The sequence below is a fragment of the Poromitra crassiceps genome (assembly GCF_964638095.1).
Source record: "Poromitra crassiceps genome assembly, contig: HAP1_SCAFFOLD_661, whole genome shotgun sequence".
Classification (NCBI taxonomy): domain Eukaryota; kingdom Metazoa; phylum Chordata; class Actinopteri; order Beryciformes; family Melamphaidae; genus Poromitra; species Poromitra crassiceps.
In genome coordinates this window covers 20,221-40,706 of record NW_028151747.1, presented here as the reverse complement: position 1 = coordinate 40,706, position 20,486 = coordinate 20,221, and the positions used below count along the sequence as shown (strand labels likewise).

Below are 20,486 nucleotides of genomic sequence, written 5' to 3'. Positions count from 1 at the left end.
CACCAGAGAGGCTGAATACCGCACTGAGTCAATGCGGTCTTAGCCTCTCTGGTCTCAACACTCTGATTTTGGATTTTTTTTTTTTTCCCAAAATCAGACTTGACACCAGAGAGGCTGAATACCGCACTGAGTCAATGCAGTCTTAGCCTCTCTGGTCTCAACACTCTGATTTTGGATTTTTTTTTTCTTCCCAAAATCAGACTTGACACCAGAGAGGCTGAATACCGCACTGAGTCAATGCGGTCTTAGCCTCTCTGGTCTCAACACTCTGATTTTGGATTTTTTTTTTCTTTCCCAAAATCAGACTTGACACCAGAGAGGCTGAATACCGCACTGAGTCAATGCGGTCTTAGCCTCTCTGGTCTCAACACTCTGATTTTGGATTTTTTTTTTTTTTCCCAAAATCAGACTTGACACCAGAGAGGCTGAATACCGCACTGAGTCAATGCGGTCTTAGCCTCTCTGGTCTCAACACTCTGATTTTGGATTTTTTTTTCTTTTCCCAAAATCAGACTTGACACCAGAGAGGCTGAATACCGCACTGAGTCAATGCGGTCTTAGCCTCTCTGGTCTCAACACTCTGATTTTGGATTTTTTTTTTTTTCCCAAAATCAGACTTGACACCAGAGAGGCTGAATACTGCACTGAGTCAATGCGGTCTTAGCCTCTCTGGTCTCAACACTCTGATTTTGGATTTTTTTTTTTTCCCAAAATCAGACTTGACACCAGAGAGGCTGAATACCGCACTGAGTCAATGCGGTCTTAGCCTCTCTGGTCTCAACACTCTGATTTTGGATTTTTTTTTTTTCCCAAAATCAGACTTGACACCAGAGAGGCTGAATACCGCACTGAGTCAATGCGGTCTTAGCCTCTCTGGTCTCAACACTCTGATTTTGGATTTTTTTTTTTTTTCCCAAAATCAGACTTGACACCAGAGAGGCTGAATACTGCACTGAGTCAATGCGGTCTTAGCCTCTCTGGTCTCAACACTCTGTCTGATTTTGGATTTTTTTTTTTTTTCCCAAAATCAGACTTGACACCAGAGAGGCTGAATACCGCACTGAGTCAATGCGGTCTTAGCCTCTCTGGTCTCAACACTCTGATTTTGGATTTTTTTTTTTTTTCCCAAAATCAGACTTGACACCAGAGAGGCTGAATACCGCACTGAGTCAATGCGGTCTTAGCCTCTCTGGTCTCAACACTCTGATTTTGGATTTTTTTTTTTTTCCCAAAATCAGACTTGACACCAGAGAGGCTGAATACCGCACTGAGTCAATGCGGTCTTAGCCTCTCTGGTCTCAACACTCTGATTTTGGATTTTTTTTTTTTTCCCAAAATCAGACTTGACACCAGAGAGGCTGAATACCGCACTGAGTCAATGCGGTCTTAGCCTCTCTGGTCTCAACACTCTGATTTTGGATTTTTTTTTTTTTTCCCAAAATCAGACTTGACACCAGAGAGGCTGAATACTGCACTGAGTCAATGCGGTCTTAGCCTCTCTGGTCTCAACACTCTGTCTGATTTTGGATTTTTTTTTTTTTCCCCAAAATCAGACTTGACACCAGAGAGGCTGAATACCGCACTGAGTCAATGCGGTCTTAGCCTCTCTGGTCTCAACACTCTGTCTGATTTTGGATTTTTTTTTTTTTTCCCAAAATCAGACTTGACACCAGAGAGGCTGAATACCGCACTGAGTCAATGCGGTCTTAGCCTCTCTGGTCTCAACACTCTGATTTTGGATTTTTTTTTTTTCCCCCAAAATCAGACTTGACACCAGAGAGGCTGAATACCGCACTGAGTCAATGCGGTCTTAGCCTCTCTGGTCTCAACACTCTGATTTTGGATTTTTTTTTTTTTTTCCCAAAATCAGACTTGACACCAGAGAGGCTGAATACCGCACTGAGTCAATGCGGTCTTAGCCTCTCTGGTCTCAACACTCTGTCTGATTTTGGATTTTTTTTTTTTTTCCCAAAATCAGACTTGACACCAGAGAGGCTGAATACCGCACTGAGTCAATGCGGTCTTAGCCTCTCTGGTCTCAACACTCTGATTTTGGATTTTTTTTTTTTCCCCCAAAATCAGACTTGACACCAGAGAGGCTGAATACCGCACTGAGTCAATGCGGTCTTAGCCTCTCTGGTCTCAACACTCTGATTTTGGATTTTTTTTTTTTTTTCCCAAAATCAGACTTGACACCACCCAGCTGGCACGGGACGTCAGTTTAACGTCATATCGACGTTGGACTCCAACGTTGAACTGACGTTGGATTTTGGTTGAGAATGAAAATCGGGTTGACGTCAAAACACAACGTTGGCAAGACATCAGCGTCCAACGTTGGATAGACATCAGCCTCTGACGTTGGTTAGACATCAGCATCCAACATTGGATAGATGTGGAATTTTGGTTGGGAATGAAAATCGGGTTGACATCAAATCCCAACGTTGGGCAGACATCAGCCCCCAACGTTGTATAGACGTCAGCCTCCAACGTTGGATAGATGTAGGATTTTGGTTTAGAATGAAAATCTGGTTGACGTCAAAACCCAACGTTGGCAAGACATCAGCCTCCAACGTTGGATAGACATCAGCCTCTGATGTTGGTTAGACATCAGCATCCAACGTTGGATATATGTAGAATTTTGGTTGGAAATGAAAATCGGGTTGACATCAAATCCCAACGTTGGGCAGACATCAGCCCCCAACGTTGTATAGACGTCAGCCTCCAACGTTGGATAGATGTAGAATTTTGGTTGAGAATGAAAATATGGTTGACGTCAAAACCCAACGTTGGCAAGACATCAGCCTCCAACGTTGGATAGACATCAGCCTCTGACGTTGGTTAGACATCAGCATCCAACGTTGGATATATGTAGAATTTTGGTTGGAAATGAAAATCGGGTTGACATCAAATCCCAACGTTGGGCTGACATCAGCCCCCAACGTTGTATAGACATCAGCCTCCAACGTTGGATAGATGTAGAATTTTGGTTAGAGAATGAAAATCTGGTTGACGTCAAAACCTAACGTTTGCAAGACATCAGCCTCCAACGTTGGATAGACATCAGCCTCTGACGTTGGTTAGACATCAGCATCCAACATTGGATAGATGTAGAATTTTGGTTGGAAATTAAAATCGGGTTGACATCAAATCCCAACGTTGGGCAGACATCAGCCCCCAACGTTGGCTAGACATCAGCCTCCAACGTTGGATAGACAGCCTCAAACATTGGATAGACATAGAATTTTGGTTGGGGTTGATGTCTACTCAACATGGGGTTTTGACGTCAACCTCCAACGTTGGCCAGGCATCAGCCTCCAACGTTATATAGACACAGAATTTTGGTTGGGGTTGCCATTAAAACCCAACGTTGGCTAGACATCAGCGTCCAACGTTGGCTAGGCATCAGCCTCCAATGTTGGCTAGACATGGGTAGAAATTTAAATCTGGTTGATGTCAAAACTTTCGTATCACAAAAAGAAAAAAATCAACATTGAATACAGAATTTTAGAAAACAGGATTTATTTTCAGAACGTAAGAAATTAGATTATCACATTAAAGGTACATTCAGCAATGTTTTTGTGTTAAAATAAGTGTTAAATGGCTCTATATTCTGACAGCAATCACTGAAATCGAGTGTTTGATCAGTGACTTAAACCCCCAACTTCGCTGTCCTCTATGTCTCTCCTGTAGTCCTGCATGCAGGGCAGACGTATCTCTGCAACTGTAACTCGTAGAGACTCATGGATGGATTTGGGGTGAGAAAATATATTATAGTCCTTTATAGGCATCTCGATCTGACCTTCCGTTTCCGAGAAAATGTCAACTTTTGTCTGATTGGATAGTTTGAGGTCAGTGCCAATTTGTATCGGCCACCACTGCCTGGATCCAGGAGAAGTGCAGAGAACATAAGCAAGACCTGTATATGGCTTTCATTGATCTCTCGAAGGCATTCGACACAGTAAATCAAAAGCTACTCTGGGACCTACTCAGTCGATTTGTAGTCCCACCCAAATTCCTCTCCATTCTAAAGCTATTTCATGACGGCATGCAAGCCCACGTTCAAATAAGTGGACAACAGTCTGACCCTTCTACGTCAAAGTAGGAGTAAAACAAGGATGTGTCTTAGCCATCATCATCTTCAACATCTTCCTCACAGCAGTCACTCTCCTCTCCCATAAGCATTCAATTCCATCTGTCTTAGTTTGCCATAGTCTCTCCCCAGACTCAAATATTACGTTGAATCGCTGCGCTCCGTATACTACATAAGTGAGTCTGTGCCAGTTAACAGCCACTGCTGGTTTTGAAGGCGGGTTGAAATTGAATGAGTGACAGGTCGTAGCACCGATGAGAGAGCAAATGGGCTGCGCCTCCCGTGTTGTCTGATCGCAAAGTCGTTACTGATTGGAGAGGACTGAAGCCATCACTGGCATATGACTGGCCAAGTGAACGGTTCCCTCCCATAACCAGCCCTCTGAGGGAAAGTGTCCCAGACCCAGAGAGAGCTCTGCAGCATGCAGTAACCTAGTGTATCAGCGTAAGAACTCTCATGGGTCTGGCGTCGAGACTAAGTTTGCCATAACTTCTATGTACTGTATCAATTCAACAGAATTCAGATACAACAGAAAGTAGCTGGCCCCCAGGTATTTTCACATTATCAAATCTGGCCCCCATTCAAAAGGGTTTGGACAGCCTTGCCATGTATAGTCTCATATCACAATATTGATATAAAATCGATATATTGCCCACCCTTAATATTGAGTGCCAGAATCAACCTCCCAATGATGCAATTTGTAGAAAAACATTGGATTTCATTTATCAATCACTGCTTTCAATGTCTTTCTGATGTAAATGTTTTATTTTTACAACCAGATCACCCTATTAAATAAACAGCGTCATGACTCAATAATGTTACTTGGCAGAGGGTCGCTCGTACTGAGCACATTTCCTCGTCAAACTGACGGTGAAAAATGTTTGCTCGTCACAAAATAAAAAACTTATTTGAGGGAATGTAATTAGGTTATCGATCACATTCGCTAACCTGTTGCTCTTTTAAGTCGGGATGTTTGTCGGCGTTTGGTCAGCTCCCTTCGCCAGTTCGCCTCCGCACTTTTAAACATTGTTTACTGACGGGCTATGTAGTGTCAGTCCCTGTCACTGTCAGCAATGTAACGTAAGCAAAATAATCCCATATTTCGCTCTGTCCATGTCCAAGACAAGACCGGACAAGACCGTATGTGCTCACAGCAGCCATGTTTGTTGTGTTGAAGCTCTGAATGAGTGAAAGAGAGGAGGGGGGGGAGACGCCCACGACAGGGAGTTAAAGCAGAGCACCACTTGGAGCACTCTTCGCACACCCCCACATGGACACAATGTCACATGCATGTAACATAAAATTATTTGTTTTAAAAGCACGCAAATTATTTTTAACTCAGCGTAAATGAACATCATGATTGAGAACATATATATTCACATCGAAAAAATAACACATTTAAAAGGTCTTGAATGTGAAATGGCAGAACATGACTGTTACAACACAGAACTGAAGCTCAGACAACAATTGACAAGGTTTTAAGACATTTCTACAGTGATGGCAGACCAATATATATTTTTCCTCCAAAAAAAGAACACTCATGAAGGCCTTCCATTTGCCTGTCCCTCACTCTCTCACACTCACCTCACTCATGAAGGCCTTCCATTCGCCCATAGGCTTTTTGTAGGAAGGGGTTGAATGTCCATCACGGATGGCATCATGGTGGATCTCAGCTTGCAGTACTGAGAGCACTGTTGAGTCACACTTGGAGTAAGTGAGGTGTAGGACATAATAATATGCCATCGGGTAGACAAGTCCCTCTTTCAACCGATTTCTTTCGAAGGTCGCCACTGGCATGCTCCCATGGCGATCATGCAGTTTTCCTCACTGATGACCACAACTGGAGATGATAGAGGTTGTTGGCGCAGGAAACCGTTTGGGTCTTCTGAAACCTAGATGACAAAAGTCAATGTAAAAGATTAGAAAACTACCAATTAGAAAAACCATCACAGTTAAAACAATCATTATACATCAAATCGGAGAAAAAGATTTTGTATAATTTTTTTGCTGACCAGATACTGAAACCAAGTTTCAATAAAGCGACTCTTAAAACAAAAATCACAGTGTGAACACTTCTCCTTATGTCATTGTGAAAATGACAAAGTACAAAACATAATGTAGGCATGCAGTATCCAATATACTGCACAAGTCTCACCGTAAAGACATGGAACTGGGCCTCGCTGCTTAAAGCTGGAGTGCATAACATAAACAAATGTTTATGTTATGCACATATTCAGCTATTGCAAAACGACTTCACACAATGCTGATTAAGCCTATCTGCACCACATAACTCTCTCTGTGCATTTCTCAGTATACCTGAGTTTTCTACCTGTCGGGCACGACTGTGTCGGATTGAAAACTCTGGTATATTGAGAAATACAGCATTGTGGGAACTTGTTTGGCAATGCCTTGAACGTAATGGACATTTGTTTATATAAACAAATTGTAAATGTACTCACTCCAGCAATTGTAAATGTACTCACTCCAGCTTTAAAGAGAAAGCCACAGAAACACAACCCCATAAGAGACTACTTTCCTGACATTTCCTGTTTTATCAGGAAAGTAGCTCCGGCTATCTATTTGCTTCGAAAATAAAATGTACAATGTCTCGTAATGTTATTACCTAGGTTATCCTACAAGTAGTCATGGCTAAGAAGCACTTTTACATTTGCAAGTGTTTTTTTATACTTTCATATTATAGACCAGAAATAGATTTTTTGCTAATAAGCATTTCCATTTTCCATGCTTCCATTTTAGAAATGGAAGCATTTTTTTCTCCTTATGCATAAAATGCGTAGTGAAACCATGACCCAAAAACAAAAGGTATGTGGACTGTGGGCTAATGTATTGTTGCAATATTGCATACAGAGTATTAAAAAATACATACATGTTTCATCACTGCTATCCTGGCGTTGCTCTGCGGTGCTCATTGCAGGTGACTGGCATTGCTGGTTTCAGATCGGCATGGCACTTGGGTGCTGGCTGCAGGTTACATCAGAAGAAAAAAGTATTGGGAAATATTAGGTTTCCAAACTCTTACAAATGAATGGAATACTAAGATCCCTGGACAGACACTAAAGCTGTTGCGTGGCCTAACGTTTTCATCCAAAGACTCACAGATGCATACAGTATATTAAATGCAATACCACATACATGTTATCACTGTGATCTTGGTGTTGCACTGGGGTGCTGGTGCTTCCTGCAGGGGGCTGGTGTTGCACTGACGTGCTCCCTGCACTGACCCTTTTGTCTCACATCACAAGGTGCCATACAGCCTCAGGAAGTTTTCAGGACCGGGAAAAAGATTGTTGATTTCATCCCGGGAGAGTGAGTGCAGCAAGTCTTCTCCAACATTAGTAGCTGGAACAGAAGTTACAGTTAGGGGCAAGAAGACACTGAGCTTATCACTGAATTAATTCAGCCTTGTGTACATAACAGTTGAGGATATTCCACTATCTTTTTTTTTTTTTAATTGTGACATTTCCTCTTTCCTGTACAATTGCCAGTGTTCTGAGATTTTGCTCACTCTTGCTACAGCAGACCTGCCAACCTTGGAAAATGATTTTTAGTGCCACACAGCATGTGTTTTGGCCTTGTGCTTAGTTCACATGCTTTCGCACTACAGTGCACATAACATCACTGTCAATGTGACAGTGTTAGCCAGATGGCTAATTTCCAACTGTTGTCCCTTGGCCAGAACTTAAGTTAGCCATTACTCAGTCAAAAGTTTGAGTACACTTGCTTAAACCATTGTCGTTTCATGATATATTTCAATTTGTGTGCTTACACCAGCTCGGTGGCCTTGTGGTTTGAGTGTCCGCCCTGAGACTGGGAGGTTGTGAGTTCGATCCCCGGCCGAGTCATACCAAAGACTATAAAAATGGGACCCATTTGCCTGCCTGCTTGGCACTCAGCATCAAAGCGTTGGAATTGGGGGGTTAGATCACCATATGATTCCCGAGCTCGGTGCTGCTGCCGCTCACCGCTCCCCCAGGGGATGGGTCAAATGCGGAGAACAAATTTCGCACACTCAAGTGTGTGACAATCAGTGGGACTTTACCTTTACTTTACACAAGCGGATAACCATAAGTGAAATGCAAGTAAACGTATGTTGTGATGTCAATTCTGAATAAAGTAGTTAAGTTAGTAGTAGTTAATAGTTAACACAATTGGAGAACATAGAAAAAATACTATATTGATCATAGTTTCACTGTTATCCATCTAACCATAGCAAAAAAATCTGTTGCTCATTCTGATCTCTTGAGACTAACTAGAGCCTCCTCATTTTTTAATCATTCTGTGCTCATTTATTTCTTGCTCCTAAAGCTGTGTTCACACCGAGATATTTATTTTTCTCTCTGTCGCTTGATTCAACCCTATGGAATCACTCTGTCGCTCTGTTTAAATCGCTCGTCAACAGGCACAATAATTGACGGACATCTGGGGGCTATAACGTTACGCAATGTCATGATATTTGTCCACTACGAGCCACTGTAGTTGTTTACAAGCTAAGCCTATCAGCGTGCTCCTAACGTGAGCTAGTACAGACTTCATTTCGGCTATGTTCACACAGCAAACATTAGTGCTTGAATCTGACTTGTTGCTCACATCTGATTTTTTGTGTGGCTGTTCACACAGACTTTTTAAAAGTGGCCCATATCAGACTCCAGTGTGAACAGGTCGCGGACCTGAAGTGACCCGCATGTGCAGCACACTGCTGTTCTACATAAACCCAGAAGAAGACAGCAGTAAACATGGCGGTAGCTGACGATGTTGTTTCATCTGTTGTTTACGGTTCAATTTACAAGTTATTGTGCAGTGGAAGACAGGGAATATAGGTGCAGATGATAGCGAGGAAGAGAGCTTTTAGATTTTTTTTTAATAATGGCTTTCTGTGGAGCAATAGCTGCTACTTCTTGCTAATACTTATGAGGTCTAAAACCTCACTGTTCCTCCACTGATTACCTCCCTCGCAGCTGTCCTCCATGTTTGTAATCACAATCTGGTCCTCCCTCCTCCCGCCAGTGCAGAATAGTGACGAATGTCGCTCTGGAATGACGTAAAAGTCACATTGAAGCATTAAGTCAGATATGGGCAAGATGTCTGTTCACACCGGAGTCACATTCCAAAACATCAGATTCGAATCTGATGTTTTTCCACATTTGAAAGTAGCCCAGGTCGTCTTTAAAAAGGTAACTTTCAATGTGACTTGTACTGTTCACACAGTCATAAAAAAGACTGACCTGAGTCACTTAGGTGGGAAAAGATTAGATTCAAGCACTAAGGCTGGCTGTGTGAACGTAGCCTTCATGTCAGCTGTCAATGCGGTTTGTTGCCACACAATAACCAGCGGTTTGTTCCAAGCCAGTGTGATATTTGACACACTCTCACACGGCAGCCAATCAGCGTTGAACAGGGAGCGACTGATGCCAGCGTAATTTAGCTCGAGCTGGGATATTTCATCCCGGGCGGAGAGCGTATTTTCGATGCCAGCGAAAAACTTTAATAGGTCGGTGTGAACGCAGCTTTAGGGTCCCTTAGGAGCAATAATCTTTTTAGTTTAGGGGTTAGGATCGATTTTTTTAATGACTTGGCTCTCTCAGACAGCTTCTTTGACATGTTTTTCAAAGTGAAAACCAAGTTGTCAGGTGACGTAAGGATCCCACGCGAGAACGACCCACCCCCCTCTCGAAAGACCCAAATCGAAAATGGAATAATTTCTCTAGTTTTATTTTACAAGTATGAAATAATTTAGCTTACTACAATAATGATGTCTACTTTCTAGTGATGCGCGGGTCAGGTTTTTTTAAGGCCCGCCCCAACCCAACCCGTCATCGGAGCCAGCCCGCCCCGCTCGTTAAAACCCAGCCCACCCCAGCAGCCCGCAACGGCCAATTTAATGTAATATGTCTCCGGACGCAGGAGGAGCACAGCAGAGCTTCCAAGGTGTGCAAAGCAGCTAATAACTCTGTCTCTCTCCCCCCTCTCTCTCTCTCACACAGACACACACACACACACAGACACTCACATGCTGCCCTGCGCGACAACAGTTGTAGCCTAGGCCTGCTCTGGATGAGTTGCGCTGCTGCTTTCATGTCGGTCTTTCTTCAATTAATCCATGGTCTTCAGATAGCGCGACCGACTACGCTTCCCCAAAGTGCGGATAGCGTGACCGCGCAGTGTTTCAAATGGAGGTAGCAGGTATAGAGGTAGGCACTAGGCAGGCTACAGAAACAGTTCTTATTCTTCCCCATTTCTTTTAATTACCTCATGCGCTCTCAATTGTTGCAGTAGTAGGCTAAACGTAGTAGTGCAGCAGGTGCGCACACGGCTTGCAGATACGGCCAGACTCGCTGTCTGATTTCTTTTAATTACCTCATGCGCACTCAATTGTTCACAGCCTACTCACGTTGCAGTAAAGTTGACAAATAGATCACAGTCGAGTCCACAACAGAAAATCTGCGGTGGCATTATATGGACACTTCAAATAATAATTACAGCGAATAATCCTTCCAAAGTGTTTGTTTTGAGAGCACATAGGCTACCTCATTGAAGCGTTTCTTTACTCCATGTAGGCTATAGAGAGTGCAGCAGGAGTCTGTCTGATTGTGTGTACCTACATGCGAGAGAGAGTTAACGTCTTTAAGGTTAATTACTCTGCGTGTTTCATTGCTCTAAATTATTTAATAATGTTGCTTTGTCACGTTCTGAGCCTGCCCCGCCCGCACCCGCGATATTTTCATAATTTGCCAACCCAGCCCGCCTGCGGGGCGGCCCAGCCCGCGGGACCCGGCGGGTTCTGGGTGACCCGCGCATCACTACCGGGCGGGCATCAAACAGCACAAGGAGGCACAGATCACCGGAAATGTCCATATCTGTGCAGATAAGCATGCAAAAGATTACTTGGATTAATGTTAATGCCAAGGCCTATGTAACTTAATTGGCTTTTCATAACTCTCATTCTAGAATATCGCTATTCACAATGTCCCATCCGCGGTTCATGGCTCATTCCTGGTGGCATGACGGCAGCGCCTTTCTCCCCGGCTGGGAAGCAGCATAGTGAGCCAGCCAGGGACTGTAAGCTGGATTTACATTATATAGAGAGCCAAAGTGAACGTCACTTCCTGCCTTTCTCTCTGTACCAGCATCTGAAAAAATATGAATGGAGTGAACGGCGAGAGACGATACTTTTTTGATCCTGTTTGAATTGTGCCACGGGGTACAAATGTAATTTTGTGTCAATTTAAAAGATAACCATGCAAGTCAAGAAAGTCGCAGTTTGTGGTAAAACTGTGCAGAGGGTTAGGGTTAGGGTTAGGGTTAACCCTAACCCTGTGCCTAACCCTAACCCTAAGTTATAAATCAGAAAGACTATGCACAACCAGTCGCATAAGTGACATCTCTCCTGCCAGTCCACGTTGTTGATGGTGTGACGTATTGTGAGACACGAGAGATGTAGTTGATTGACAAAACTAAACCTTACGTTTCAGTTTCAGAACAAACTGCGACTTTCTTGACTTGCAAAGTTATCTTTTAAATTGACAAATGTACATGTGTACCCCGTGGCAGAATTCAAACGGGATCAAAAAAGTATTGTCTCTCACCATTCACCCCCATTCATATTTTTCCAGATGCTCGTACCGAGAGAAAGGCAGGAAGTGACGTTCACTTTGGCTCTCTATAATGTGCCCGGCAGTAAGTACATCATGATACAGAAGTTAGATACACACTTACAATGCCAGACTTCAAGCTGTCTATCACCGTGGAAGTAAAGAGATTGTATAACAACAATGAGCCAATCACATTCCCCTGCATCCACATTTAATCCAACAAGTTAATAATAATCCTGTAATTTGGAGTAGATTTTTTTTTTAAGTTGCTTGTACTGCATATCCAGTGTGAGATGCAGATGTTTTCTTACTTGGGTCCAGCATGGGCTGTTGTCCTCAGACTGGGCAGAAGAGGTGTGAGGAGTTGGAGTGGATGGCAGTGGAGGTGTCCATTGGCTGGACAGAGGGGGAGGCAGATGCATCACTTGGTTGGCCCTGGAAGCAGACACAAGAGACAAGATAGCAGACAAGTGTGTTACCATACAATGACGCAGTGTAATGTTATGTGTGGTTGTATGCAGTCATAATGCCTTATTATAAATGGTTTTAACTTGACAACAAAAACATTCTAAATTGAACCCCAGCTCACTTCCTGTTGCATTAAAAAAATCATTAAAGTGGAGGACTGGCCATTCTGTGAAAACCGTCTATAGTAGTGTTGTGAGATAATGCGCCTTTGTCAATAGTGGTCATCAAACTTCTGTTGGTCATCCATGTGAACATGAAATGAAACACACCACACAACAGCTCTACCTGTATCTGCTGGGCGATGTTGAGACGAGAGGCAGGTTGAAGGTCCCCAGCCTGACTGTTCTCCGTTCCTCTGTGGTCCACTCTCAACTAGCATCACACAGCGTAGCATAAGGAAATTGGGGGAGTAGAGTGTTCAAAACGCTCTCCTACCCGTCTCCGACGTCCAATCGCGGATCCAAAGATATAATAATATTTCATGAAGTTTTACTTCCCAGGTGCACTGGATAGATACTAGATAGATCAGTTTTATTTCTGTCATGCACCATATTTGTGGTGCCTAGCCTGTATGTCCTTACAAGACACAAATCATTCAAGTTCAACACTTGATTTGATGATTTGATCAATGTGCTGCCGTATCCGTGTGACTGCAATGTTGTATGTTTGCTCAGACGCGTGCACCATGATAGTGAGATCAAACACCCTGCTGTAAATTCAGCACAGGCTGTGGAAAGACTGCTTTTTAAAGGTTGTTTCATGCAGGAATATCATTTTAACTGCCGCCCAAACCCAATTTCCTTATGCTATGCTGTGTGACGCGAGTTCAGAGTGGATCACAGAGGAACAGAGAACAGCGGAACATATGTGGCTAGACACACTGTAGCTGTTGGCAAAGATATGCAAAGGCATGACTTACATACAGGTTTCTCTGACATTTCTATAAAAGCGTCTCAGTCACTCTCTCATACAGTGAATTATGAATCATTCAAGCAAGTTTGTACTCAGAAGTCTAATAGATTTTACCTGAAGCATAGAGGCAGAGGGAGACAGATGAAATCCAGGTGGGGGAAAGCTGTGGATGGATTTCAGGGAGGACACTGCAGCAGCAGGTGGGAAACATCTTACAGGCTCCCAGTTATTTCCTGGTCTATAGAGTACAAACATCCTTGTCCTCAATCAATTTAATCAACCAAAATCTCATACTGTTTCATCATACTGCTTTCTTAGCTAACTTAACAAGAATACATTTACACATTAATACACAGTAGGGATGCACCGATTGCCATTTTCTTGGCCGATTCCGATTTCCGATTTTTGAATAGTCTGACTTGCCGATACCGATTTTTGCCGATTCCGATTTTTTTTTCTAAAAACAACAATTGACAGCTTACACAAACGTTTTTTTGAACTTTGTTTAAAAATTAAGATTCATAGAACAATTCTTACATCTAATGGGGATCCAAATAAACAAATAAACAATTCTTATCATTTGCATGAAGTAGGACCTTCTCACTCAAACACTCAAAATAAAAGTGTTCCAGGTTAGGCTACTGGACAGAGCTTTTTTGTGCAAATACAATGAATACAAAAATTAAATTAAATCCAATAGCCTATATCCCACAGCTATCATGCATTTACTTTTCCAAAAGAAAACAGGTGCAACAGAACATCAAAATGATCCATGGACAAGGAGTTTATAGACTGGCTCAGTCCTCTTGAGTAGAGGGGAAATAAGTTTATGAGTTACAGTAACGATCTTCAGTCTGAATATCAGGCGGAATTTACACACAGTCCGAAGTTTGGTATGCGTATTTTTATCTGCCATCCGAAAAAATATCGTCACGCACAGAAAACGTTGCACACTTGTGAGTCCGATGCATTTTTATTATTATGTCCGTCGTTCTCATGTCGTTCTATTTGCAATACGAAACAAATAGTCTCTCCTGTATCCACGTCACGTTACAACATGACTTGACAGGCTGAGGCAGCAGCGCTGATGTGGAATGGAAAAGCAGGTCGGGGAATGGTTATCAAACTGGACACAATGCTCGCGTTCACCTCGCCAAGCCGGCTGTGCGCGGTGGCGGGTTGCTGGAGCACCGCTTCCCGGGGAGAGAGAGCAGAGAGAGAGGGGCCAGTGAGGTGAAGCGAGCCGCTCTGACTGGACTCCAGCCGAGCGGGACTCGGCCGCATCTCTGTCTCCACGGCTTATTTTCGACTTGCATGTGTGACAAACTGCGAGCTTTGTCTACTTCACTGACGGTGAAAAAAATCCACAACGAGGAAGTACTATGCTGGCGTGTGTGGTGTGGTGGCTGGGTGCCTGTCTCGGTGCTTTGGGGTGCGCGCACGTCATGTGAAAATCGGCTCACAGAATCGGCTATTTAGAGTGACCGGAACAGATCACCGATCGAGGCCGATCACGTGAAAATCGGCCATTTCCGGTCACGTGCCGATCGATCGGTGCATCCCTAATACACAGCAATGTGTGCTGCTGAAGCTACCCACTACATTCTCATTTTGCATACAAACACTTTGATAGACACTGAGCTAATGAGCACATGTTGAGAAGTAAATCAGAAGACACAACTAAGTTGTGCTATCCATTACCCTGCACCAAATAAATTGAGTTTGGCCCAGAATTTCCATTTCTGCAAGCCATGCATTGTGAAGAGAACTCCTAGCTAGCAAGCTAACTAGTAACAACACACTTTAAACTAAATTAAGTCTAAACTCATTCAAATTAGCCGGACATGGTCTGAAAGTTAACTGGCAGGCTGTGGTACATCAGCCCAGTGTGTCCTGTACCTATAATCACGTTAGTAATGTAGGCTAACAGTAACAGCTTGCTGGGGAGTTGCAATCGTAGCCCATAACATTAGCGTTAGCTCAATGCTAACGTTAATGCTAACGCCATTAGCGTCACTTTGCGCGACTTAAAAACACAGATTTGGCTGGTCTAACCTCATTTGTTACTAGTAGTGGACTTACCTTTCCTGCTTACTTTAGTTGAATATACTGCTAATCCCATGAGACCATCCGATGAGAGCCAAAAAGTGAACATCTTCATGGCTTAACCCGCGCAGGAACTTCAAACTCAGGCCAGCTTCTTCTTCTTCTAGTAGTGTTTTATGGCGGTTGGCAAACAATTTATGGTGCATTACCGCCACCTTCTGAAATGGAGTGTGGATCAGAACGGACTTCTAAAACACTATCCTGACTATATTCTTCTATTTCGTCCAGTTTCCTCTAAAAAAAAAATATATCCCTATACCCCACATTCCCTGAATTCAACTGCAATATTTATTTTAACTCCAGCTTGATTCGATTGCTCTCCAATCTGTTCTTGAGGATCTGTCTTTCCTGGTAGTACAGACAATCAATCAGATTTTGATTTATGATTAGACCTCTGACTTCTTTTTTGTTATTAATTTTACTTATATTTGTGTTTGATCAAAATGTTGTAATTGCTCAGTCTTGATTTTGATATGACCAGAAATGACTAAATGTCAGACTTTATTATTATTATTATTGTTATTATTATTATTATTATTATTATTATTATTATTATTATTATTATTATTATTATTATTATTATTATACTAATAATAATAATAAGAATAATACTAATAATAATAGTAATCACAATAATAGCAATCATAACAATAATAATAACAATAATTATGTCAGTTGTTTCGGAGACTTCGCATCAACACCAGGGGCCGGCCAGCTCCCAGGGCACATTCTGGGCCTTCTGAGTCCATCACATGACATCCCTGAGTCCATCCATGACATCACAATGCTGCCCTGTGACATCATGACAGATGTGATGCCCCTGCCGACGATGTATGACATCAAGTAGAATGAGCTCTTCTTAACTATGCCACGAACACCACGCCCCATGCAGAGTGATTCAGGAGACGAAGCCAATAGCAGTCCGGAACAGGACGGGATAATTAGAAGTACTCAGAGATTATTAGACCGTGTCCTGGCAGACACACCCGTGTCAACGCAAGCTTCAAGACCTGAGCCAGGCCCTTGAGAGAGACAGCTGATGGTGGGAACTGGTCCCCCACGGCTGCCTTTAAAACCTCTACAACATCAGTAGTAGTATGTGGTTACTAAAATCCTTGAAGGTATAACATTACCAGAGCCTGCTTTATAAAAAACTGGTATGATAACCCCTTATGCCATGGCCAGGAACACTGTATACACATTGCACATTTTAATTTATCTTTACTATAGCTACTGCACACTATAAATAAGTATACGTTGCCCTCAACGTACTTACACAGCGGGGAAAGGTATAGTATTATATGCTATTTATAGGTTTCAAAACAAATGAGAGTGGTCCCTTAAAGGATTACAGTATCCCCAATGAAATATAATTAAAATTATAGCTGCTGCGCAGCAATGGGTTGTGGCCGGGCACGACCCATTGCTGACTGGATGCTTGGTGGTGGTTGTTATGTCTGATAACGTTATGTTACGGCCTGGTTGGCCTTGTTAACTTAGGTACATGTTACTGTGCCTTTAAGAGTTACTGCACCCGATGTACGGCATTGTTGTAAAAGCGTGGGTTTACGGCAGGGAAGTAAAGAGCATGAAACGAGCAACATGGTGTGATTATTTAGCCTATTTAGCGAGGATGGCTGACTTGATTTTGCCGCCGCCGCCACCTTTTTTACCCGTCCCCAGTGACCCAGCTGTTCCCTGGGATCGATGGCAGAGGTCGTTTGAGGATTATTTGCTGGCTTTGGGGCACTCGGATTTGGAAGAGGATAGGAAGTGCGCGCTCCTCCGCCACTGCCTCGGCCAGGAGGGACAGCGGATCTTCGCCACACTCACGTTAACGGATGGCTCGTATGCTACAGCTACCGCGGCCCTAAAGTCTCACTTCAGCACGGGAAGGAGCCGACGCATGCACCGCTTTGAGTTTCGTCAGAGGGCTCAGAAGCCGGGTGAGATGGTCGCGCACTTTGTGTCTGCCTTGCGCGAGCTGGCTAGGCTTTGTGACTTTGGGGTTTTAGAGAATGGACTTATAGTGGACCAACTGATAGAGAAAACGTCCTGTAACCAGCTGAGAGAGAGGCTGTTACTGGAGCCAGACTCCATGACACTGGCGGATGCGTTAGTGATTGGGAAGCAGTTGGAAACGGCTCTATCGGAGGTGCGCAAGTTGGGCCGCGCTGTGCACGAGCCTGTGACGTCATTCGCCCCGTCAGTTCAGACTGTGGCTCAGGAGACGGCGGGGACCGCTGCTGCAGACGTGGTGAGTGACAGTTGGGATGTACAGAGAGTGGACAGAGGCCCTAGAGAGGGCGGGCCCAAGTGCTGTAATAACTGTGGCTCCTCTAGACATGCAACCAGAGATCAGTCATGCCCTGCTGTGGGCAAGCGCTGTCGTAACTGCAACATGATGAATCATTTTGCACGCTGCTGTCGCTCCCCTCCTGCCCACTCAGATACAGCTGTTGTTCCAATCAACACAATACAGAGCCCACAGACCTCACTCAAGCATTGCACATGTCGTGTGGGTGGAGCAAGCGTACCGCTCCTGGTGGACACGGGGGCAAAAGTGTCAATACTGAACAAATGCACGTATGATTGACTCTTCAAACACGTGCCTTTGGAAGCAGCAGGTAACGCTCTGTCGGGTTATGGCCACTCCCCCATCTCCACTTTGGGTGTGGCCCGCCTTCCTGTCAGATATGACCAACAATGTGCCCCTGACACCAAGTTCTACATCACACAGAGGGGAGCCAACATCATGGGTCTTGATCTGTTGCTCGCCCTGGGCTTTACTATGACTGATGCGAGGGGCCTGCATGTCCTGCAGGTCGCCATTTCCTGGCCCGACCGTTTCCCACATCTGTTTAAAGGGCTGGGCTGCATGTCTGGATTTGTTCACCGGCCTACTGTTGACCTGTCTGTCCGCCCCGTTATCCAGCCTCTGCTGTGCATTCCCCTCGCCCTCCGTGATGCAGTGGAGGCGGAGCTACGCTGCCTGGTGGAGGGGGATGTCATTGAACCAATCAACGCATCACCGTGGGTGTCCAACTTGGTGATAGCCAAGAAACGGGGGGGCGGGCTGCGCCTCTGTGTCGACCTGACGGATGTAAACAAAGCCATCATCCCGGATAAGTACCCTCTACCCACGGCCGAGGAGCTTACTAGTCATTTCCACGGCTCCATTGTCTTCAGTAAGATGGATTTACGTCACGGCTACCTGCAGACTCGCCTGGCACCTGCCAGCATGAGCCTCACAGCGTTTGTCACGCACGTGGGGGTTTTCAGATATAAACGCATGGCGTTTGGACTGTCATCGGCCCCAAGTTGCTTTCAGAAGATGTCACTCATCCTGGCCGGAATCCAGGGGGTCTCCATCTACCTGGACGACGTAGTGGTACACGCACCCTCCACCGCGCTGCACGATGCTCGCCTGGAGCAGGTTTTCCAACGTTTTGAACAGCAGGGGGTCACACTTAATGCTGAAAAGTGCGTGTTTGGAGTTGCGGAGGTCGAGTTCCTCGGCTTCAGGCTCTCCAAGGACGGTATTGCCCCGATCATGTCCCACACTGAAGCCATTCTGTCCCTGCCCGCAGTCGCCATCCCATCTCTCCTCTTTCCTGGGGATGGCCACCTACTATCTGCGGTTCATACCACACTACTCTGACTCAACTGCCCCCCTGCGCCAGCTGCTCAGAAAGGATGCTGTGTGGGAGTGGACCCCTGCCTGCCATGAGGCCAGGCCGTGCATGCCATCAAGCAGCAGCTTACGTCCCCACCCACATTGACGCATTTCAGTCTGAGCGCGCCCACCAGAAGTACTCTGTGGGGGAGAGGGAGGCCCTGGCCTGTCTGTGGGCGTGCGAACGCTGGCACGTCTACCTGTACGGCAGGGCTTTCACCATCCGCACGGACCATCAGGCGCTGACGGCACTGCTGGCAACCCGGGGCTCGGGGCACAGGCCCATCAGACTGCTGAGGTGGGCTGATAGGCTGAATCAGTACAACTTCAGCCTTAAGTTTGTGCCGGGGCGTGCTAATACAGCGGCTGACCTCCTATCCAGAGCGGTCTCCGTGACGAAGGAGACGGGTGGGGTGACACCCGATTTGGAGGACGACGAAGACTGGGTCAACATTCTGCATGGGCCCCTCAGCACGGTAGTCACCCTGGCAGAGCTGCAGCAGGCCTCAGCTGAAGACGAGACTCTCAGAACCCTCTGGGCTTATGTCCAAGATGGCTGGCCTGCCACGGTGGACGACAATCTGCTTCCCTACCACCGGGTCCGTGATGAGCTCTCCTGCTGGGGGGCTGTGTGCCTCGCTCACGGCCACCGCACCATTGTACCGGAGACTCTGAGGGCCGGAATACTGCACATGGCGCACGAGGGGCATCTGGGGGTGGTCAAGGTGAAGCAACGTTGCAGAGATACAGTGTGGTGGCCCCATATAGACTCTGACATAGAGGAGCTGGTGCGTAACTGCGCCTGCTGCCTTCTGAGCGGGAAGACAGGCCAGCCGGCTACAGCACCCCTCACTCCAATCCCTTGGCCATCTGCACCATGGGAACATATCCAGGTTGACCTCTGTGGGGAGCTCCATGGGGCGCCCGCACATGCGCGCTACCTGCTGGTGGTGCATGACCTGCATTTGAAGTGGCCAGAGGCTGTCGAACTGAGCTCCATCACCACACACACAGTCATCGACCGCCTCACCAACCTGTTTGGGCGATGGGGCCTACCCAGTGTCATCACAACGGACAATGGGCCCCAATTTGCATCAGCAGAGTTATCAGAGTTCCTGGCACTGCGGTCCATCAGACACATCAGGACAGCAGTGTATCACCCGGAGAGTAATGGGGGGGTGGAAAGACTAAATAAAACCCTCAAAAATGGAATCCGAGCCTGCCTGGAGGAAGGGAAAACCTTCAGTGCCACACTCAACCAAACTCTCCTGACCATCCGGGCATCCAAGCACTCCACCACGGGGGTGTCACCTGCACTGCTCATGATCGGGCGCGAGCTAAAGCAACCACTGGACTGTTTGAGAGCTGAGCCAGCTCCTGCACAAGAGAGGCCAGGGCTCCAGAAAGTCAGAGCCCGGGTCCAAGGTTCACAGGCCCAGATGAAAAGGAGGTTTGATGCCTCTCGCAGAGTACAGACCCCCACACTGTCTGCAGGGGACTGGGTCAGGATTAAACATCCCCACCGCCAGAACAAGCTGAAGTCATTCTGGTCTGAACCCCTCCAGGTGACTCAGCAGCTGGGTCCGGCCACGTACAGACTGGACAACGGGAGCCGGTGGCACGC

The 20,486-nt window shown here is 45.5% G+C and overlaps 1 long non-coding RNA gene across 1 annotated transcript; it reads right to left on the bottom strand.

Moving 5' to 3' along the window:
- Positions 1 to 7,361: 7,361 nt before the first annotated feature.
- Positions 7,362 to 12,561, bottom strand: LOC310771127. The gene is made up of 3 exons (XR_014552385.1): positions 12,454 to 12,561; positions 12,012 to 12,135; positions 7,362 to 7,450 (listed from the first exon to the last, which is right to left on the bottom strand). It is a non-coding gene; the product is annotated as an uncharacterized lncRNA (long non-coding RNA).
- Between the last annotated feature and the right edge of the window lie 7,925 nt (positions 12,562 to 20,486).